Source organism: Oryx dammah, unplaced genomic scaffold (genome assembly GCF_014754425.2).
Source record: "Oryx dammah isolate SB20612 unplaced genomic scaffold, SCBI_Odam_1.1 HiC_scaffold_17, whole genome shotgun sequence".
Lineage (NCBI taxonomy): Eukaryota > Metazoa > Chordata > Mammalia > Artiodactyla > Bovidae > Oryx > Oryx dammah.
In genome coordinates, this window is record NW_024070201.1 from 6,398,317 (window position 1) to 6,422,582 (window position 24,266).

The 24,266-nt window shown below is 37.5% G+C and overlaps 1 protein-coding gene across 3 annotated transcripts in view; it reads right to left on the reverse strand.

Annotated features, from left to right (window-relative positions):
- The window catches only part of CEP126 (centrosomal protein 126), a 122,478-nt gene that overhangs the window by 81,650 nt on the left and 16,562 nt on the right, over positions 1 to 24,266 (reverse strand). The window lies entirely within an intron of this gene.

The window sequence follows — 24,266 nt, forward strand, 5'->3', positions numbered from 1 at the left end:
TTAAGTAGATAAATTAAGATTTTTAGTTGGAGTTTCAATATCAAACTCTCAAAAATTACTAGAATGACTATACAGAGAAGTAGAAGGATACAGTAGATCTGCAAAGCACTATGAATCAATTCAGTATAATTAAGATTTATACAATTTTTGTACAGATTCCATTTAAATTCTCATAAACTATAAACTAGGAGACACTGGCACATATACAGAGACATTAAACAAGGTACAAAAATTTCATGGTCTAAAGGTATTGAAATTGTATGGAGTTTGTTCCCTTATCATTGTAGAATTATATTAGAAATTGTATTTGAAAATAACCAATATATTTTCAAGTGCAATGTGACATTTACCAAGAGAGATCTTTGACTTAGCCACTGAAAACCTCAATAAAGTTAGAGGACTGAAAAAAAAAAAACAGAGAGTGATTGCATAGAAGACATATTTAAATGAGAAATTAGTATCAAAATGAAAAATTAATATCAAAGACTTTTTTTAAAATCCCATGGATTTGGAAATTAAATGTCCACTTTTAAATGATGGGTGTATCTAAGAAGCCATAACAAGGAAAATTAGAAAATATTTGTAATAGAATAAAAGTGAAAAGAGAATTTACTAAAATTTGTTGCATGCAGCTGAAGCTACTCAATGCAACTAAATACAATGTGGAGTCTTGAATAAGGTATGAAAACAAATAATGGACACTACCATAAAATTTTGTGAAATCTGAACAAAATCTGTACTTTAGTTAATAATACTGTATCATGTTAGTTTCTTGTTTTTTTTCTTTTGTTGTTGTTAACAACATAGTATTTATATCCTCAGAACTGGATTAGAAGTTTCGAGCCTCATTCAATTTTTTTTTTTAATTACTAAGATAATAAATTTTCTAGACTATTTGCAGTAATACTAGATGCCAAAATACATGGGAACTATATTCAAAGTTTTGAGGGAATATAAATTAGAAATCTAGTATTCTATTCATACTACATCAAACAAGTGGAATCAAAATGTCATAAATCTTTTAGCTCAGCAAAAATTCATAAATTTTCTAAAAACATATATATCATACACTATATATATGTATATAAAAGCTTTTCTACTACCCTTGATAAGGGCTTGAGAAAGAACAATAACAACAAAAAAAAGAGATGGAGAAATTGGAAAACATAAACTAAATGAAATGGGAGCACTAAATATGAAACAGAAAAAGTGAAACAAACTAGATAAAAGTAAAAGGTCATCATATAGTCCAGTTGTTTTTAAACATGCCTTCTCATTAGAAGCACAATTGGAGCTTAGGAGAAAGAAAGAAATACCTGGACATTTTTATTTTTCAAAAACTTCCAAGAGAATTCTGATAAACATCTGGATTTTAAAAAGTAATTCCAAGTTTTTGTATTAAATGGTAGTTTTAGTGATATAGAATTATTACTTTCTATTGACCAATCATGATCCAATGATATTAGGTGAATAACAGTTACTTAATCACAATAGTAAAAGATGTTTATCAGTTTTCACAATCAATAGCCAGACAAAAAAGATAACTACAATGGCAAGCCATAATGGAAACATGATTAACCTAACAATATAAATAGTTATACATAATTTGGTGGGTTAAGTAGACTGATGTGGTAAGTGAGAGTTCATACATGCACATGTTTTCTTTGCCCATCCAGTTTATGTCTTCTGGTTGGTGGATTTAATCCAATTACATTTAAGGTAGTTATCGATATGTATGATCGATCTTATTACTATTTTCTTAGTTGTTTTGGGTTTATTTCATATAGGTCTTTTCCTACTTTTGTGTTTCTGGCCTAGAGAAGTTCCTTTAGCATCTGTTGTAAAACTGGTTTGGTGGTGCTGAATTGTATTAACTTTTGCTTTTGATTTCTGCAAAGTTTTGATTTCTCTCAAATCTAAATCAAAGTCTTGCTGGGTAGCGTATTCTTGGTTGTAGGTTCTTCCCTTTCATTGGTTTAAATACATCATGCCATTCCCTTCTGGCTTGCAGATATTCTGTTGAGCAACCAGTTGATAACCTTTATCATTTTTCCCTTGTTTCTTTTAATGTTTGATCTTTGTCTTTGATTTTCATCATTTTGATTACTATATGTCTTGGTGTGTTCCTCCTTGGGTTTATCTTACCTGGGACTCTGCACTTCCTGGACCTGACTGACTCTTTCCATGTCAGGTAAGCTTTAAGTTATTATCTCTTCAAATATTTTCTCAGGTCTTTTCTCTCTCTCTTTTCCTTCTAGGACCCCCTATAATGTGAATGCTGTTTAACTAGGAACCCCTGTTCATGTTGTGTTTCATGTTGTCCCAGAGGTCTCTTAGGCTATCTTCACTTTAAACAATTTTTTTTCTATCTTCAGTTGTGCTGTAGTGATTTCCACCATTCTGTCCTCCAGGTCACTGGAGGAAATCTACTGACTTCTTCTAGTGTATCTCTGTTTGTTCTTTAGTTTTTCTAGGTCTTTGGTAAACATTTCTTGCATCTTCTCCATTGTTTTCCCAAGATCCTGGATCATCTTCACTATCATTATTCTGAAATCTTTTTCTGGAAAGTTGCCTATCTCCACTTCATTTGGTTGTTTTTCTGGGATTTTATCTTGTCTCTTCATCTGGGACATAACCCTCTGCTTTTTCATTCTGATTAACTTTCTGTAATGTGGCTTTTGTTCTAGCTGCTGTGGGACTGTGGTTCATCTTGCTTCTTCTGTCTGCCCCCTGGTGGATAAGACTAAGAAGCTTGTGTAAGCATCTGATGGGAGAGACATGGGGTGCAGAAAAACTGGGTCTTGCTCTGGTGGACAGGCCCATGTTCAGTAAAACTTTAATCCAATTATTTGCTGATGGGTGGGGTTATGCTCCCTCACTGTTAGTTGTTTGGCCTGAAGTTACCCAGTCCTGTGGTCTATCGGCTCTACGGTAGGGTTACTGGCAACCTCCAAGAGGACTTACGCTGTGAAGCATCTTCCAGGACTGCTACTGCTGCTACCATTGCTCCTGTCTCCATGGTGAGCCACTGCAGATCCATGCCTCCACAGAAGACTCTCTAGGACTAGCAGGTAGGACTGGTCAGTCTCCTTTGGGGTCACTTCTTATTTCCCCACAGAGGGGGGAAGCAGTCTTGGTGGGTCTTGATGCATGCAAGGTTTTGTTTTGCCCTCCAAGAGTGGAGTCTCTGTTTTCCCCAGTTGTGTGGAAGTTCTATAATCAAATCCCATTGGTCTTTAGATTCCTTGTGGATTCCCAGTCCCTTTGCTGAATCCCCAGGCTGGGAAGCCTGACATGAGGCTCCAAACCTTCACAACAGTGAGAGAACTTCTTTGGTATTATTCTCTAGATTGTGGGTCACCCACACAACAGATATGGAATTTGATTTTTTCGTGTTTGTGCCCCTTCTACTATCTTGCTGTCACTTCTTTGTCTCTGGATGTGGGACATCTCTTTTTTTTTTGGTTGGTTCCAGTGTTCTCCTGTCAAAGGTTGTTCAAGAGCTAGTTGTGAGTTTGGTGTTCTTGCAGGAGGAAATGAATGAATGTCCTTCTATTCTACCATCTTGAACTGGAAGCCTCCCATTCCCTATTTTTCTTATCTTTCCTATTTCATTTATTTCTGACTGTCCCTAGGCACTTGATTTTATATTCAAAGAACTAATATAAAAAATTAATTTTGTTCATAAAAATGTGTGTGATTGAGTGTGTCAATAATATCTCCTAGGTAATGAAAAAAGGAGCACTGGTATGACTCACTGGCAGAGAAACTATCAAGTATCTCTTGGGAATACATGGGGTTGGGAGGTGATTGGCAAGAACTCTTTAAATTTTTTAATGCCATAGGTCACTATTAACCAACCTTCCAAAGATCTCCACTGGCTGGAACTATCTGAATGACTATTATATTTATAAAAAGACCCAGAAAATTACAACTGTTAACAAGGATATGGAGAAATTGAAACCTTTATGCATAGCTGGTGGGATTGTAAAAGAAGCAGCTGCTGTAGAAAATGGTATAGTAAGCCCTCATAAAATTACATTTAAATACCATATGATTACACCTCTGGGAATATACCAAAGAAGTGAAATCAGGGACTCAAATATATGTTTGTATACTTATGTTCATAGTTGCATTATTCACAGTAGGCAAAAGGTGGAAGTAACTCAAGCATCCACTGACAGATGAATGGATAATCAAAATGTAACATTCACGTACAATGGAATATGATGCAGTATTAAAAATAAGGAAATTCTGACACATACTATAACATGGATGAACCTTGAAGATATTCTGCTAAGTTAAATAAGTCAATCACTAAAGGAGAAATCTTATATAATTTCGCTTATATGAAGTACCTGGGCTTCCCAGGTGGTGCTAGTGCTAAAGAACCTGCCTGCCTAATGCAGGCAGATGTAAGAGATGTGGGTTTGATTCCTGGGTTAGGAAGATCCCTTGAAGGAGGGTATGGTAACCCACTCGAGTATTCTTGCCTGGAGAATCTCATGGACAGAGGAGCCCAGTGGGCTATAGTCCATGGGGTTGCACAGTCAGACACAACTGAAGCGACTTAGCATGCATGCATACATATAAGGTACCTAGAGTAGTCAAATTCATAGAGACAGAAAGTGCAATACTGGTGGCCAGGGGCTGGAGGGAGTGAGGGTATGAGAAGTTAGTATTTAATAGGCACAGATTTTCAGTTGAGAAGGTGAAAAAGGTCTGGAGATGGATGATGGTGGTGGTTACACAACACTGTGAAAGTACCTAATGTCACAACTATACACTTAAAGGGCTTCCCTTGTGGCTCAGCTGGTAAAGAACCACCTTCAATGCAGGAGACCTGGGTTGGAAAGATCCCCTGGAGAAGGGAAAGGCTACCCACTCCAAGATTCTGGCCTGGAGAATTTCATGGACTGTACAGTCCATGGAGTCACAAAGAGTCAGACATGACTGAATGACTTTCATTTTCACTATACACTTAAAAATGCTTAAACTAGTAAATTCTATGTTATACATATTTTATCACAATAAAAAATAAGAATTCCCTCAGGTATTTGATATGAAGGATGTTTTCTCAACCTTATGTAATGTACAAAGCAAGTATAGCTATAAGGTCCTTTGTGCAACTGTGCAACCAGATGAACACTTAAGCATCTCCACACTGAGATATAATTTATCAGCACTGTCCATGAGAAATAAAATGTAAGCTGTATATATAATTTTACATTTTCTAGTAGCCACATTGAAAACCAGGAGAATTTCAGTATTTATTTAAATCAGTATGTCTCAAATATTTTCATTTCAATACATGCATCAATGTAAAAATTACTGAAATATTTTATATCCTTTTTTGTACTAAGTGTTGCTTTATATTTAAATTTGGACTAGTTACATCTTAAGTGCTCAATGGACATATCAGACTAGCAGCTATTTTAATAAACTTTTCTGGTAGGTGGTTTTTGAAGACGAAAGAGTTTTCACAGCAGACAGATACTTAATAATAAGGAAGCTAGGTTAGAAACTAAGAAGGCCTATAAAAGGATTAATACAACTTCTGAAATAATTTTCTCCTAATCCATAGGAAAATACATAGCTGTCATTTAATTTTTATAAGACTTTTGTTTTAAAACAGAATTTCCTTTAATTATTCTAATACAGTGGTTCTCAACCCTGGGATATTTCCCCTTCCCTGGGTGCTTACAAATTTGTGAAGGAGGTTTTGATTGTCACAAAAATTAGGGTGGGCGAATGCACTATCTGTCCTTTAATCTGGCCAATGTGAAGCTTACTCTAGACAAAACTATATATTTGAGAGGTGGCTTGAGAAATCCATGGCTGTCCAGATGCTTAAGGGAATTTGTCAAATAAAAAAAATTTTTTTTCTGTAATTCAAATATGTAAAGTGGTTCATCAATAGCTTATATCTGAGTCATCAGGTAAGACACTAAACATTTACTTGGCATAGTAGACACAAAAATAGGGAAACAAGTTATTTGTTGTTTAGAATCTTAAAACAGGAAAAATGAATTATAACCACTTTACCATTACTGAAAAGACAGAAGATTCTGAAAAGATTCTAGTAAGCAAGGAATAATAATTGCAAATTTGTTATATATTATTTCATGGCAAATAAATGGGGAAACAATGCAAACAGTGACAGGCTTTATTTTCTTGGGCTTCAAAATTACTGCAGATGGTGACTACAGCCATGAAATTAAGACACTTGCTCCTTGGAAGAAAAGCTATGACCAATCTAGATAGCACATTAAAAAGCAGAGACATTACTTTACCAACAGAGGTCTGTCTAGTCAAAGCTATGATTTTTCTAGTAGTCAAGTATGGATGTGAGAGTTGGACCATAAAGAAAGCTGAGTGCTGAAGAATTGATGCTTATGAACTTTGGTGTTGGAGAAGACTCTTGAGAGGCCCTTGGACTGCAAAAAGATCAAACCTGTCCTTCCGAAAGGAAATCAGTCCTGAATATTCCTTGGAAGGACTGATGCTGAAGCTGAAACGCCAATACTCTGGCCAACTGATGGGAAGAACTAACTCATTTGAGAAGACCCTGATGCTGGGAAAGATTGAAGGCAGGAGGAGAAGGGGATGACGGAGGACGAGATGGTAGGATGGCATCACCAACTTGATGGACATGAGTTTGAGCAAGCTCTGGGAGTTGGTGATGAACAGGGAAGCCTGGTGTGCTGTAGTCAATGGGGTCACAAAGAGTCAGACATGACTGAGCGACTGAACTGAACTGATCCATTATTACCCTTGTAAGAGAGTGAAAATATAATTGATGTTTATATTGGCTTTATATTAGCAGATTGTTATTGTTTAGTCACTAAGTTATGTCTGACTCCCACTCAGGCTCCTCTGTCCATGGGATTTCCAAAGCAAGAATACCGGACTGGGTTGCCATTTCCTTTTCTGGGGATCTTCCTGACCCAGGGATTGAACCTATGTCTCCTGCATAGGCAAGAGGGTTCTTTATTACTGAGTCACCAAGGAAGACCTTGTATTAGGAGATACAGACGAGCAAATGCATGAGAACTTTTTATAGCTTGAATACTTAAAGGGAAATAAAAACATACTGAGGAGAGAAATGAAAGTTATTACAAAAAAGAAATAAGTGGAAATTTGGGGCTGAAAAGTACAATATCTGAAAGAAAAATTTCCACTAGTAGGCTTAGTAGTGTTAGGGGAAGCACACTGATTGAAACCGCCCACCCTGGCCAGGCACCATAGTAACCATTTGCATGAGTTGTTTTATGACAGGAGATCCTGATAAGGAATATGGAATTAATAAGCCACCACCAACCAGAAGAATTTGGGAAAGGTCTAAAGGAGACACCACGTGTCCATCCATTTCCCAGAATCCCTCTCGCTAGCATCCATCTTGACTGAGCAATGCGTATGCCACCAGGAAAGACTCTGAATTAGAATGATTGGCCAAACACCACCCAGAAACTAATCCCATCACCATAAAACCTGAGACTCGAGCCACACGGCAGAGCAGTTCTCCTGGGTTCCCTTACCTTACTGCTATCCACCCGGATGCCCTTTCCCAATAAAATCTCTTGCTTGGTCAGCACATATGTCTTCTCGGACAATTCATTTCCGAGTGTTAGACAAGAGCCCAGTTTCGGGCCCTGGAAGGGATCCGCCTTCCTGCAACAGTAGCAGATTACTGATAGCACAAGAGTCAGTAAACTTGAGGACTAACTAGAAATCATCTAGTCTGAACAATCTGAGTTAAATTCACCCATCCCAGTCCATGTCTATGCCCCAACCAGTAACACAGAAGAAGCTGAAGTTGAACGGTTCTATGAAGACCTACAAGACCTTTTAGAAAACCCAAAAAAGATGTCCTTTTCATTATAGGGGACTGGAATGCAAAACACCTGGAGTAACAGGCAAATTTGGCCTTGGAATGCAGAATGAAGAAGGGCAAAGACTAATAGCGTTTTGCCAAGAAAATGCACTGGTCATAGCAAACACCCACTTCCAACAACACAAGAGAAGACTCTACACATGGACATCACCAGATGGTCAACACCAAAATCAGATTGATTATATTCTTTGCAGCCAAAGATGGAGAAGCTCTATACAGTCAACAAAAACAAGACCAGGAGCTGACTGTGGCTCAGATCATGAACTCCTTATTACCAAATTCAGACTTAAATTGAAGAAAGTAGGGAAAACTGCTAAACCATTCAGGTATGACCTAAATCAAATCCCTTATGATTATACAGTGGAAGTGAGAAATAGATTTAGGGCCTAGATCCGATAGATAGAGTGCCTGATGAACTATGGAATGAGGTTCGTGACATTGTACAGGAGACAGGGATCAAGCCCATCTCCATGGAAAGGAAATGCAAAAAAGCAAAATGGCTGTCTGAGGAGGGCTTACAAATAGCTGTGAAAAGAAGAGAAGCGAAAAGCAAAGGAGAAAAGGAAAGATATAAGCATCTGAATGCAGAGTTCCAAAGAAAAGCAAGGAGAGATAAGAAAGCCTTCCTCAGTGATCAATGCAAAGAAATAGAGGAAAAGAACAGAATGAGAAAGACTAGAGATCTCTTCAAGAAAATTAGAGATACCAAGGGAACATTTCATGCAAAGATGGGCTCAACAAAGGACAGAAATGATATGGACCTAACAGAAGCAGAAGATATTAAGAAGAGGTGGCAAGAATACACAGAAGAACTGTACAAAAAAGATCATCATGACCTGGATAATCACAGTGGTGTGATCACTCACCTAGAGTCAGACATCCTGGAATGTGAAGTCAAGTGGGCCTTAGAAAGCATCACTACAAATAAAGCTAGTGGAGGTGATGGAATTCCAGTTGAGCTCTTTCAAATCCTGAAAGATGATGCTGTGAAAGTGCTACACTCAATATGCCAGCAAATTTGGAAAACTCAGCAATGGCCACAGGACTGGAAAAGGTCAGTTGCCATGCCAATCCCAAAGAAAGGCAATGCCAAAGAATGCTCAAACTACCGCACAATTGCACTCATCTCACATGCTAGTAAAGAAATGCTCAAAATCCTCCAAGCCAGGCTTCAGCAATATGTGAACAGTGAACTCCCTGATGTTCAAGCTGGTTTTAGAAAAGGCAGAGGAACCAGAGATCAAATTGCCAACATCCACTGGATCATGGAAAAAGCAAGAGAATTCCAGAAAAACATCTATTTCTGCTTTTGACTATGCCAAAGCCTTTGATTGTGTGGATCACAATAAACTGTGGAAAATTCTGAGAGAGATGGGAATACCAGACCATCTGACCTGTCTCTTGAGAAAACTGTATGCAGGTCAGGAAGCAAAAACTAGAACTGGACGTGGAACAGACTGGTTCTGAACAGGAAAAGGAGTACGTCAAGGCTGTATATTGTCACCCTGCTTATTTAACTTCTATGCAGAGTACATCATGAGAAATGCTGGACTGGAAGAAACACAATCTGGAATCAAGATTGCCGGGAGAAATATCAATCACCTCAGATATGCAGATGACACCACCCTTATGGCAGAAAGTGAAGAGGAACTAAAAAGCCTCTTGATGAAAGTGAAAGAGGAGAGTGAAAAAGTTGGCTTAAAGCTCAACATTCAGAAAATGAAGATCATGGCATCTGGTCCCATCACTTCATGGGAAATAGATGGGGAAACAGTGTCAGACTTTATGTTTTTGGGCTCCAAAATCACTGCAGATGGTGACTGCAGCCATGAAATTAAAAGACGCTTGCTCCTGGGAAGAAAAGTAATGACCAACCTAGATAGCATATTGAAAAACAGAGACGTTACTTTGCCGACTAAGGTCTGTCTAGTCAAGGCTATGGTTTTTCCAGTGGTCATGTATGGATGTGAGAGTTGGACTGTGAAGAAGGCTGAGCACCGAAGAATTGATGCTTTTGAACTGTGGTGGTGTTGGAGAAGATTCTTGAGTGTCCCTTGGACTGCAAGGAGATCCAACCAATCCATTCTGAAGGAGATTAGCCCTGGGATTTCTCTGGAAGGAATGATGCTAAAGCTGAAACTCCAGTACTTTGGCCACCTCATGCAGAGTTGACTCATTGGAAAAGACTCTGATGCTGGGAGGGATTGGGGGCAGGAGGAGAAGGGGACGACAGAGGATGAGATGGCTGGATGGCATCACTGACTCGATGAACGTGAATCTGAGTGAACTCCGGGAATTGGTGATGGACAGGGAGGCCTGGGGTGCTTCGATTCATGGGGTCTCAAAGAGTCGGACATGACTGAGCAACTGCACTGAACTGAAGTCTGAACAACAGCACAGATGAGAGGGCAAAAGAATGAGTAACAACTTTAGTTACCTGTGGGTCACCAGATGGTAAGTGGTCATTATTATGTGTCTGTAGAAGGAAATGGCAACCCACTCCAGTATTCTTGCCTGGAGAATCCCAGAGACGGTGGAGCCTGGTGGGCTGCCGTCTACGGGGTCGCACAGAGTCGGACATGACTGAAGCGACTTAGCTGTAGCAGCGTATAATTGGAGTCCCAGAAATAGAAGGGAAAGAGAATAAGGCAGAAAATGTCTGAAGAACTATGGCCTGATAATTTCCAAATTTGGTGCAGAACATTAAATTACAGATAAGAGCAGCTCAGTGAACTCCTATAAAGATAACTACCAAACCACAGACTTAGGTAATTTAAGTCAAACTAATGAAAACCAAACATAAAATATTAAAAGTAGTTACAGAATAAAAGGTATACTACATATACCAGAATAAAATAGGAATGACAGCTAACGTTTCATGAGAAGGACAGCTAACTTTTCCATGAGAAACATGGAGGTCACAAGACAAGACAGTGGCCTTTTTATAGAGCTAAAGAAAATAGCTGTTAACTCACAACTGTGGATTCAGTGCAACTGTCTTTTAAACTGAAAGTTAAATAAAGTTATCTTCAGATAAACAAAAGCTGAGAGTATTGCCAGATGTCCTGTACTATAAGAAATGCCAAAGTTCTTCAGGCTAAAGGGAAATTACACCAGATGGAAACATGGATCTATGCAAAGGAATGAAGAACACTGAAAATAATAAATATGCAGGTAAATGGAAAAGAGTATATTAATTCTCTCTTCCTCAACTGTTAAAAAGACAACTGGAGGTTTAATACAAAAAATACAATATTGTAATGTGGGTTTATAACATGTATAGGTATAAAAGAAATGACAAAATAGCACAAAGGATGCCAGCGAGGTGGGTAAACATAATTAAAATGTTGAAAGATCCTTATATTTTATGTGAAATGATCTAATATGTACTATAAACAGTTAATAAATACTGCAATTCCAAGAGGAGCCACTGAAAATAGGAAAACTGAAAAAAAAAACTTTCTTTTTAACTAAGTCAAAGGAAGACAGGAAGGAGGAAAACACAAACAACAGAAAATAATAAAGAATTAATAGAAAACAAAGTTAAATTATAGACCTAAATCAGACCATTGCAATAATTATTAAATGTAAATGAACTAAACGCTCCATTTGAAAAGCAGAGTCTTGGTTTTGGGAGATAATTCTCTATGAATATTTCATGTTTCTACACAGTTCAGGTCCTCTTTGAAGGCATTTACAGCCTAGTTAAAAATGTTTGTATAAGGAGACATTCAGGATAGTAAAGCTTAGAAAGGTCTTTCTTCCTGGAGACAATCTGGGGTAGTAAAGATAGAGATCTCTACTTGTTTACATTCCAGAGTAAAGATAAGATGTCTCTCTCTCTGGAGAGGAGGATGGGCAGCAGCAATGTATAAGATTAGAGTTGCCCAATTCTGTGCTTCCTACTCTGTAATGAACTTTACTACATATATAACTGCTGTGGCCTTCACTACATTGCCCTTCGGGGCCTGGAGGTTGGGAACTGACACAAGATATTCTTTGGCTATAGCTTTTCCTATGGAAAGTCTATCTTTGAATTAGGGGGGTTATGTTTTTCTTTTAGCCTACCACAACATATATGAAATTGTGTAAGCTAAATCATTAGCTTGCAAGCTGGTTAAAAATCTTAGACCTTTCATAGTTATTCACAGTTTATAACTGAAACACTTGCTAAATTGGTTATAAAGCAAAATCCAAGAGGACCACTACAAATACAGATAGGATGAAAGCCAAAGGACGAAAAAGCAGGAAAAAAAAAAATATATATATATAATATATATTAATACCAGATGAAGTAGGCCTTAAGACAGGAGTATTACAAGATGAAAAACAACATTTCATAATGAGAGAAGAGTCAGTTTATCAAGAAAACGTAACAATCATAAATATGTATGCACTTAAATAACAGATCATCAAGATACATCACACAAACAGAACTAAAGAGAGGAACTGATAAATCCACAATCATAGTTGCATATCGTAACATCTCACTCTTAATAACTGATAGAAGGAGAGAAATAATATCAGTAAGAATATAGAAGATTTGAAGAACACTATCAACTACTTTGACCTTGTTATTTATAGAACTGTTAATAACCAACAACTGTTTTAGATACAACATATACATTCTTTTCAAGTACACCATAAGAAATCTTAGGTAGGGCCATAACATATATGCCAATGAATCTCATAAAATTTAAATCCTACAGAACATGTTCTCTGACCAAAAAATTAGAAATTAATTATGATATCTAAGAAAGCTTCAAATAACTGGAAATTAAAAACCATCACTGCAATATACTCCTAGATAAGCCACAGGTCAAAGAAGAAATCAAAAGTAAAGAAAACTTTTTAAACTACCTGAAAATGTAAATACAGCATATCAAACCTGTTAAATGTAGTTATAAATTGTTAAGAGGGAAATAGCTTTAAAACCCTATATTAGAAAAACAGAATGGTTTAAAATCAATAATTTAGTTTCTATTTTAAGGTGTTAGAAGTAGAACAAATTTATTCTAAAGAAAGGAATAAACAAAAATCAGAAAAGAAACCAATGAAATACTAAACAAAAAATAGAGACCAAATAGACTAAATTTGCTTATGAAAATCTAAATAAAATTGATAAACTCATATCAAAAGTGATGAAAAAAAAGCAAACAAAAATGATCAATATCATGAATGAAAGATCACTACAAATACCCCAGGCATTTAAAAAATAGGAAAATATTATGAACAACTTTATGCTAGTAAATTGAACAACTTAGAGAAAATGGACTAACTTCTTAAAAGAAATAAGTTAGCAAAACTGCTATAGAAGAAAAACAAAATGTGAAAAATTCTCCTCCTATAATGCTACAATAATCAAGGCAGTGTGGTATTGGTATGGAATATATAGACCAGTCGGAGAAGGCAATGGCACCCCACTCCAGTACTCTTGCCTGGAAAATCCCATGGACGGAGGAGCCTGGTGGGCTGCAGTCCAGGGGGTCGCTAAGAGTCAGACATGACTGAGCGACTTCCCTTTCACTTTTCACTTTCATGCATTGGAGAAGGAAATGGCAACCCACTCCAGTGTTCTTGGCTGGAGAATCCCAGGGATGGGGGAGGCTGGTGGGCTGCCGTCTATGGGGTCGCAGAGAGTCAGACACAACTGAAGCGACTTAGCAGCAGCAGCATATAGCCGGGTAGAACAGAATATGCAATATAGATGTAGACCTTCCCATACATGGTTCATTGATTTTTGAAAAAAGAGGCCAGGGCCACTAAATTAAAAAAGGAAACAATTCCAACAAATGGTGCCAGAGCAACCAGATACACTTACAGGAAAAAACTACCTCAACCTTCATATCACACCACACACAAATTGAGATGAATGATAAACCTAAACTAAAAAGCTAAAACTATAAATGTTTTAGAATAAAACAAGAAGGCTATGTTCATAACCCTGTAGTAGACAAAAATGTCTTACAGAGGACACAAAAAGAACTATCCATAGAACAAAAAATTGATAAACTATTCTTTATTAAAACTTACAACTGCTTTTTGAAAGATTTCATTAAGTAAATAAAAAGGCAAGCCACCAATTGGAAGAAAATACATATCTCTGACAAAGAAACTGTATCCAGAATACATAAAAAAAATCTTACAATGACAAGAAGATGAAAATCCAATTAAAAAATGAAATCCCCTTCCCAGGGACTTCACAAAAACTATACAGGAATGACTAATCAGGGAATTGCAAAATAAAACCATTTAAAGTCTATTATATGGCTAAATGTGAAAAGGTTGAGTGGGAAGGTTAAAAAGCTACTGCGGCTCATGTACATTGTTAGGGGGTATGTAAAATGGTTAGCCCTTTTGGAAAATTGTTTGACAGCTTCATACACCAATAAACACACATACACCCTAAGACCCAGCAATTCTACTTTTAGGTATTTACTTGGGAGAAATGAAACACACATCCACAAAAAGATTTCTTTACCACTTCAGCTTGAATTATCACAGCCAGTAGCTTTATTAATAAATTAGAACAACTTCATGTCCATCAATGGGAAAATGGGTAAACAAATTATGATATATTCTTAAAATGTAATGCCACTCAACAATAAAAAAGAATGACCTACTGATATATATATGTGTATATATATATAATGATGAGGATGACTTTCAACATTAAGAAAAAGAAGCCAGAAACAAAAGTACAAAAACAGGCCAAATGAATTCTGATTATAGAAATCAGAACAATGGTTGTTATAAGGGTAGAAATTAACAGGGGATTTGGAGGTATTAATACATGCAAGGGAATGATAATGATAGATCACTTTATTTAGTTTGAATAAAAGCAAGGATATAAGGGATGGAATGAACAGGGCCTTCTCACGTGGCTCAGTGGTAAAGACACTGTCTGCTTCCCAGGTAGTGCTAGTGGTAAAGAACCCGCCTGCCAATTCAGGAAATATGAGAGACATGGTTCCATCCTTGGGTTGGGAAGATCCCCTAGAGGAGGGCAAGGCAACCCATTCCAGTATTCTTGCTTGGAGAATCCCATGGACACAAGAGCCTGGCGGGCTACAGTCCATGGGGTCACAGAGTTGTACATGGCTGAAGCAACTTAATAGGTATGCATGCAGGAGACACAAAGACGTGGGTTCGATCCCTGGGTGGGGAAGATCCCCTGGAGAAGAAACGGGAAACCCACTCCAGGTTTCTTGCCTGGGAAATTCCATGGACAGAGGAGCCTGTGGGTTATAGTCCATGGTGTTGCAAAGAGTTGGACATGACTGAGCACACAATGAACAGAAAAACGGTGCTAAGACCAGTGGACTGCGGTGGGGTCTTAGAATTGCTCAATCCAGAGTACTAGGAGGAAGTGATATGGAAAGATAGGAGGTATAGAGATTGAAATACTTGAAATTTAGGTTTAGGAGGTAGAGGAGCAATTGGTAACAGCTGAGGTCAATGACAGGGTGAAGTTCAAGAAAATAACAAGCCATCAGGTTGGATGGGTGGTTTAGGCAAATATTGAAATTACAAAGAAAAAGAGCCAGGTGTTAAAATTTTCAAGGGATGACATAGAGGATCTATAGATAACCACAATCAGAGTGGTGAGCAACATAGTTTGACTGGATAGGCTTCAAAAGAGCTGGAGGATTCTAAAGAAAACAGACAGGTTAGGAGTGATAATGAGGGGCAACAATGATTTCTCGTACTCCATCCTTTGCTGCTGTTAAGTCGCTTCAGTCGTGTCTGACTCTGTGCGACCCCACAGATGGCAGCCCACCAGGCTCCGCCATCCCTGGGATTCTCCAGGCAAGGTCATTGGAGTGGGTTGCCAATTCCTTCTCGAATGCATGAAAGTGAAAAGTGAAAGTGAAGTCACTCAGTCGTGTCTGCTTTTTCGCGACCCCAAGGACTGCAGCCTACCAGGTTCCTCCGTCCATGGGATTTTCCAGGCAAGAGTACTGGAGTGGGGTGCCATTGCCTTCTCCAATCAAATATCTACTAGTTTCCTTTACTTTCTACAATATCACCTTCTATTTTCCTCTCACATACTTTATCATTGAGAAAAACAGAAGCTGTTAAGCAGAGAACTTTTTACACACCTAAAAATTTACTTTTATCCATATTAATCTAAATTTGGGGTTCTAGGAACAGTTTCTAATACAATCACATCTTTACCTGTTTTAAGCCTTCAGTTTGCTTTGGAGGGGATGAACGTTTTCCACGTTTACTGTGTTCTTTGCAGTGTGAAAGGCACTCTGCACATGGGTAAGAGTTTATGTAGCTGACCTTTGTATTCTGGACAGGGGATACAATGAGGATTCTAGGGACTGATTTAAAAAGGAAGTTTGGGTGAAGACTGCTGGGAAAGAAAAGTTCATTACTACACATAAGGCAACCTGTGAAAATGAAATAATCATAATAATCATGTACTCCAGGTGCTACTATGGTCAGGCATTGTATATGATAGGTATTTTATGTGTATTATCTTGTTTTATCTCACAACAGTTCTCTGAGTTAAGTATTTTATAGATGAAAAAACTCAGTCTTTGAAAGGTTAAGTACTTTTTTCTAAGGTCACATTAATCACTAAGTGGAAGAACTGGTAGTCTAAACTAGGCAGTCTGGTTTTGGCTGGTTTTTAATCATTATACGATATACTATGTAACAGCCTTTTGGGGGTAATTTTTCTCTCTTTTTCTAAAGCATTTCTGTCTCTGACATCACTTGTAACAAAACTGGCTTCCCAAAGAACACTAAGCTTGATTTTCTTATAGTATTTGTCCACTAACCTGTAATCATCTCTTCAGTTTTCTGTATTACTTGTTAGGCTCTCAGTATCTTAAGGACAGTTGGGTCAGCACATAGCGTCCTGCTTGGAATATTCATTGTTGAATCAAAGAATTAATCGCATAGGAACTGTCTCTCCCCCATCATATTCAGTTCTCTAAGCACAGGCACTGAAAACTTAATTTCTAGAATTCCTGGAATTTTGGTATTTCTAGAATACCAAAGCCTTGCACTTGGTGGATGTTCAATAAATAATTGTTGAACAAATGTCTGACCACATGTTAACATCAATAGATCAGCGCACATTTAAAAGCAGTTATTTATTATTTTAACTTAATAATTTATCTGCTGGGGATAAGTAAAACAGATATGGTCTATGTAGTTATTTATAATCTACTGAGGCAATCTACTCAAGTAAACAAAGAGTTCCTAATTGTCATAGTGCTCTGAAGTAAACAAACTTTAGTCCACGATAGGGAACCAAGGAAACTCACTTTAAATAAAGTAAACAGGGAATATTTCTCTGGAGACATGACATTTAAGCTACAATTTTCAGAATAAGGAGGCCAGTCATGAAAAGAATGAGGGGGAAGGATATGCTTTAGGCTGAAGAAATAGCATGCAAAGGTTCTGAGCTGAGAAAAAGAAAAAAATTAGCAGTTTTTCAGATTGAGAAAATAACACCAGTTCAACAATTTGGCAATGAGGAATGATGGATAACCAAAGCTAAGAAGTGATTATTTTCCATGCTATAATCAGAAGTTCATTTTGATAGCAAACTACTATCACTATAATTTTATAATGTTCCACAGTGGCCCTGTTCTCTGGGATAAAATGCATAAAGATAGTAAAAAGTAATTTCACACAGCACTTTCTCGTATCATAGGAAATATGGGCTGTGATAGACTGAATCAAATTAAACAAGGGATGGAATGTGATCAAAAAGCAGATGTTTCCACTCCCAAACTTAATAATAGGCTCAATAAAACAAAGTCTTACTAAAAAACTTTGCTTATTAAAAAAGTGATGATTAATGTAGTTCCTTCCTTATTCACTTAATGAGTAGTTACTGATTTTCTTTTATGTTAATATATGTCAGGCACTGTGGTAAGGACTGTGGGAATAAAAGGATCTGGGGATAAAAATGAGAGACAGCTTCTCTGCCATTGCAGAATTCAGCACTGGAAGGGTATGTTGCTGCCTCCCATTTACCATGGAATTACACTTTTTCACAGAAGAAACATGGTCTTCTTTGGCAATGTAAAAATAAATTTTTTGGATAAATAAAAATTATATGTATTAAAGATTTACAACATGATGTTTTGATATACATGTACACACTGAAATGAATACAACAATCAAACTAATTAACACACCCATCACCTCTGATTACTTTGTGTGGTAACTTGGGCTCTATTCTCTAAGCAAATTTCTGGCATATAATACATTATTATTTTTTATAATACATTATTATTAATATTAACCTTAGTCACCAGGCTGTACATTTGGTTTGCAAACTTATTCACCTTATACCTGAAAGTTTGTAGTCTTTGATCAATCTCTCTCCTTTTATTCCCCCATCCTCTCCGCCAGCCTCTGGAAACCATAATTCCACTTTGTTACCATGAGTTCAATTTTGTTTTTAGAGTCTACATATAAGTGTAAGTGAAAGATCATGCAATATTTGTCTTTCTGTGTCTAGCTTATTTCACTTAGTATAATGCCCTATAGGTTCATTCATGTTGTCAGAAATGATAGGATTTCCTTCTTTTTTTAAGGTTGAGTAGCATTCCATGGTGTTTATTTATTTACTTATTTTTTACTTTTAAATTTTTTATTTTATATTTGAGTATAGCTGATTAACAGTGCTGTGGTATTTTCAAGTGGACAGCAATGTGATTCAGCCATACATAGACATGTATTCATTCTCCCCCAAATTCCCCTTCCATCCAGTCTGCCACATGACATTGAGCAGAGTTCTTTGTGCTATACAGTAGGACCTTGTTGGCTATCCATTTAAAATATAGTAGTGTGTACATGTCCCAAACTCCCTAACAATTCTTTCCTCCCATCCTTCCCCCTGGCAACCATAAGTTTATCCTCTAAGTCTATAAACATATACCATTTGAATGCAGAGTTCCAAAGAATAACAAGGAGAGATAAGAAAACCTTCCTCAGTGATCAATACAAAGAAATAGAGGAAACAATAGAATGGGAAAGACTATAGAGATCTCCTCAAGAAAATCACAGACACCAAGGGAACATTTCATGCAAAGATGGGCACAATTAAGGACAGAACTGGTATGGACTAACAGAAACAGAAGATATTAAGATGAGGTGGCAAGAATACACAGAGGAACTATACAGAAAAGATCTTCATGACCAAGATAATCACAATGGTGATTATTCCAGACATCCTGGAATGCAAAGTCAAGTGGGCCTTAGGAAGCATCACTATGAACAAAGTAAGTTGAGCTCTTTCAAATCCTGAAAGATGATGTTGTGAAAGTGCTGCACTCAACATGCTAGCAAATTTGGAAAACTCAGCAGTGGCCACAGGACTGGAAAAGGTCAGCTTTCATTCCAATTCCAAAGAAAGGCAATGCCAAAGAATGCTCAAATTACCGCACAAAGTAATGCTAGCATTACTCATCCCACACACTAGCAAAGTAATGCTCAAAATTCTCTAAGCCAGGCTTCAACAGTATGTGAACCATGAACTTCCAGATGTTCAAGTTGGATTTAGAAAAGGCAGAGGAACTAGAGATCAAATTGCCAACATTGCTGGATCATTGAAAAAGCAAGAGAGTTCCAGAAAAATATCTGCTTTATTGACTATGCCAAAGCCTTTGACTGTGTGGATAACAACAAACTGTGGAAAATTCTGAAAGAGATGGGAATACCAGACCACTTGACCTGCCTCTTGATAAATCTGTATGCAGGTCAAGAAGCAACAGTTAGAACGGGACATGGAAGAACAGACTGGTTCCAAATTGGGAAAGCAGTACATCAAAGCTGAATACTGTCACCCTGCTTATTTAACTTTTATGCAGAGTACATTATGAGAAACGCTGGGCTGGATGAAGTACAAGCTGGAATCAAGATTGCCAGGAGAAATATCAATAACCTCAGATATGCAGATGACACCATGCTTATGGCAGAAAGTGAAGAAGAACTAAAGAGCCTCTTAATGAAAGTGAAAGAGTAGAGTGAAAAAGTTGGCTTAAAACTCAACATTCAGAAAACTAAGATCATGGCATCTAGTCCCATTACTTCATGCCAAATAGATGGGGAAACAGTGGAAACAATGACAGGCTTTATTTTTTGGGGCTCCAAAATCACTGCAGATGGTGACGGCAGCCATGAATTAAAAGACGCTTGCTCCTTGGAAGAAAAGTTATGACCAACCTAGACAGCATATTAAAAAACAGAGACATTACTTTGCTAACAAAGGTCCATCTAGTCAAAGTTATAGTTTTTTCCAGTAGTCATGTATGGATGTGAGAGTTGGACTATAAAGAAAGCTGAGTGTCGAAGGATTGATGCTTTTGAACTGTGGTATTGGAGAAGACCCTTGAGAGTCCCTTGAACTGCAAGGAGATCCAACCAGTCCATCCTAAGGAAATCAGTCCTGAATATTCATTGGTAGGACTGAAGCTGAAGCTTAAACTCCAATACTTTGGCCACTTGATATGAAGAACTGACTCACTGGAAAAGACCCTGATGCTGGGAAAGAGAGATTAGGAGAAAATATTTGCAAGTGATGTGATAGACAAGGGATTAGTCTCCAAAATCTACAAATAGCTCATGAGGTTTAACATCATCAAAACAAACAACCCAATCAAAAAAATGGGCAGAAGACCTAAACAGACATTCCTCCAAAGAAGGGATGTTTCTGCTAAGTCACTTCAGTCGTGTTGTGCGACCCCATAGACGGCAGCCCAACCAGGCTCCCCCATCCCTGGGATTCTCCAGGCAAGAACACTGGAGTGGGTTGGCATTCCTTCTCCAGTGCATGAAAGTGAAAGGTGAAAGTGAAGTCGCTCAGTCGTGTCCGACTCTTAGCGACCTCATGGACTGCAGCCTACCAGGCTCCTCTGTCCATAGGATTTTCCAGGCAAGAGTACTGGAGTGGGGTGCCATTGCCTTCTCCCCAAAGAAGGCATACAGATGGCCAAAAGGCATGTGAAAAGATGCTCAACATCGCTAATGATCAGAGAAATACAAATCTATACTGCAATGAGATACCGTCTTACACCAGTCAGAATGACTGTCATCAAAAAAGAACCCCCTAAACCCACAAACAATAAATGCTGGAGAGGATGTGGAGAGACAGGAACCTTTCTACACTGGGGGTGGGAATGTAAGTTGGTATAGTTACTATGGAGAACAAATTCCTTAAACAAACTAAAAATAGAGCTACCACATGACCCTGCAATCCCATTCTTGGGCATATATATAGAAAAAAACATGGTCTGAAAGGACACATGCATCCCAATATTCATTGCTGTTTACAATAGCCAAGACATGGGTCCATGGTATTTATATTCCACTTTTTCTTTATCCATTCATCTGTTAATAGACTTTTAGATTGGGTACTATGAATAATGTGCCTTAGCAACTTGTGAAGAGTCTATTTAAAATGTACAGTTCTGAAGGATGTAGACCACCTTGATGTAGACCATGAAAGATGCAGACCACCTTGGCTCAAAGCAATACACTTCATAAAATGATGGCTATTTGCTAAACTGTTTGGTTTCTACAAACAAACAGTTTGGGAATCTACAATTATGGAGTATAATTTTTTTCTTCATATACTTCCTTAAGAAGTATATAAATAACCACCATGACAATTACTTTCTTTAACAGCAGAATCCAAACAATAGTGACTAAGAGTAACTTCTATCAGAACAACACATCTCCAGGCAGAACTGGAGAGCTGGCCTTCTGTGATGTGTTTTTTCCTATCTGGAACCATAATTCAGATTTAGGTCGATATAACTTTCTAGAGATATGATCACATATTAGTTTAAAACTCAACTATATTTTGAGATAATTAAAGATATTTAAAAATAGAATAAAATATTATATTTTAAATTAATGCAATTAGAAAATAGTTTTTAAGAATAAAGTATAACATTTTAAAGAAACAATAATGCCAATATCCTATAAAACAGTTCAAGAATATAGTGAATTTAGAAATAAAACAGCTCAAGAATATACTGTCAATTTTCACTGCATGGCAAAGAAACACATCTTGTACTTGAAAAGAGTGAAACTTATTTGGAATGCCCCAAATCTATGTTGACTATCATATTTCCAACTTATTGTCTGTCATTTGACTGGAAAAGAAAACAATAAAAAATGAAAAATTACCCTTATTGGAGGGGAAAATACCCAAACAACAAAGATTCATATTCAGACTTAACACATATAATTAGTAATTTACATACTATAAAGGGAAAATATAATAGCACCTCATTTTTCTAAAGGCTGAGGTACTGGCTAAAATAAATATATCAATATCAATTAAAGCACATAAATTTCAGTCATAAGAGTCTCAAGTCCTTATTCACATGAATTCTTATTAGACTCAGTTCCGATAAAATCCTTTGTTTACTTAGGTAATACTGCATTAGAAATGAAAGAAGAAAGGTGAACAAGCGTGTAGAGGAAGAAATGTGTGTGTGTATGTACGTGCTCAGCGTCTGACTCTTTTTGACCCCATGGATGTAGCCTGTCAGGATCCTCTGACCATAGGATTCTCCAGGCAAGAATACTGGAGTGGGTTGCCATTGCCTCCTCCAGGGGTTCTTCCCAACCCAGGGATTGAACCCACTTCTGTGGCTCCTCTATTAGCAGAGATATTCTTTACCACTGAGCCAACAGGGAAGTCCAGAAGAAGAAATACTAACATCAAAAAGAAATTTTGCTTCTGAGAAGAGGAGGTAAACAGACTTTCTGCTATGTCTTTCACTAAGTACAAATAAGAATCTTGGACATTACATTAAAAAAAAAATTTAGAAGAGTCTGAAAGATGGAGAAAAGGAGGCAAACTGGCTAGGGACCTCAAGATCCAAGGGAAAACATGGTCGTAAGCTCCCTGAGTTTTCTTTTGGCTTCATATATCCCATACCTGGAGTGGGAGAAATAGGCAACATGGAAATGTAAACAGGACAAAAAAGCACCATCTCTCACTTCACCACCACCACCACCAAAAAAAAAAAAAAAAGAGTCTGCTATCTCTAGCTCCACGAGGAGGAAAAGGCCAGTGTAGCAAGACAGAAAACTTTTTGACAATAATCTTACTACTTCATCCAAACATCACAGAAAAAAAGAACTGTGGTCCTTTTCGCATCTAAGCCAAGATTGAGTAGGGAGCCTAGATTTCATTTCCATCCTCTCCAGAATGTAGCCAGAACGCTGTTGAATGCTGTCAGAGCAGCTCAGTAGAGTGCTAGGCTTTCATCCCCATCTAGTGGTAATGAGGTCCTCCCCACAGTATTAGCAGTAATTAAGAGAAGAGTCTGCACTATCACCTGCCTTGCAATGATGAGCTATCCTCTACTTCCCCTGGTTGGATTCTTTTCAGGAGGCCTGTGAAAAGACAAAACTTTTACCAACTTTCACTAACAGTAATGAGGCCACTCCCAATGTGGTGTCAATGGGGACCACGTGAGGAGCTTTAACTCCAACTGCTCAGAAGTGATAAGAAGTCTCTTTCCCAACTGTGCCAATAGAGGGGTAAACCTAGATTTCCACCTCCAACTGTCAGCAATGAAGCAGAGTCTCCCTTTCCTACTCCCTTCCTCTGCTGGCACAGTGCCAGAGAAAGCCAGCTGAGGCTGAACTAAGTAAGTTTCAGAGTCTCATAACAAGATATGAAAATGTCTGATTTCCAGTAGAAAAATCACTTGTCATTCTATGAACCAGGAAGATCACAAACTAAATGAAAAAAGATAGTCCATAGGCCAAGACCAAGTTGACAGGTTTGCAAATGAAAACACAAAAGTCTCCAAAACTAAACAGAAGATATAAAGAAAAACCAAATGGAAATTTTAGAACTAAAAAATACTATTGAAAGAAAAATACTCAGTGGATTTATTAGGAGATTCAACATAGAAACATAGTATGTTTCTATGTTGAATTCAACATAGTAAATTCAACATAGTATGTCAATTCTTCCCACATCCTTTAGATATACAAGTATAAAGCAATTCCTATAAAAATCCTAGTGACATTTTTTTTACAGATACAAACTAGATTATTTTAATTTTATATGTAAAGGCAAAATAATTAGAATAAAAGAATTTTGGAAAAAAAAAAGAGTAAAATGGAAGGAAGTGATTTGAGTACTTACAGCCACAGTAATCAAAACTGTGTAATAGCCTTGGTGGAGGGATGAAAGTGAAAGTGAAAGTGAAGTTGCTCAGTATCTGATTCTTTGCGACCCCATGGACTGTAGCCTATCAGGCTCCTCCGTCCATGGGATTTTCCAGGCAAGAGTGTTGGAGTGGACTGCCATTTAGACAACCAAGAAATAGACCCACACAAATATGCACAAATGATTTCTGACAAGGGT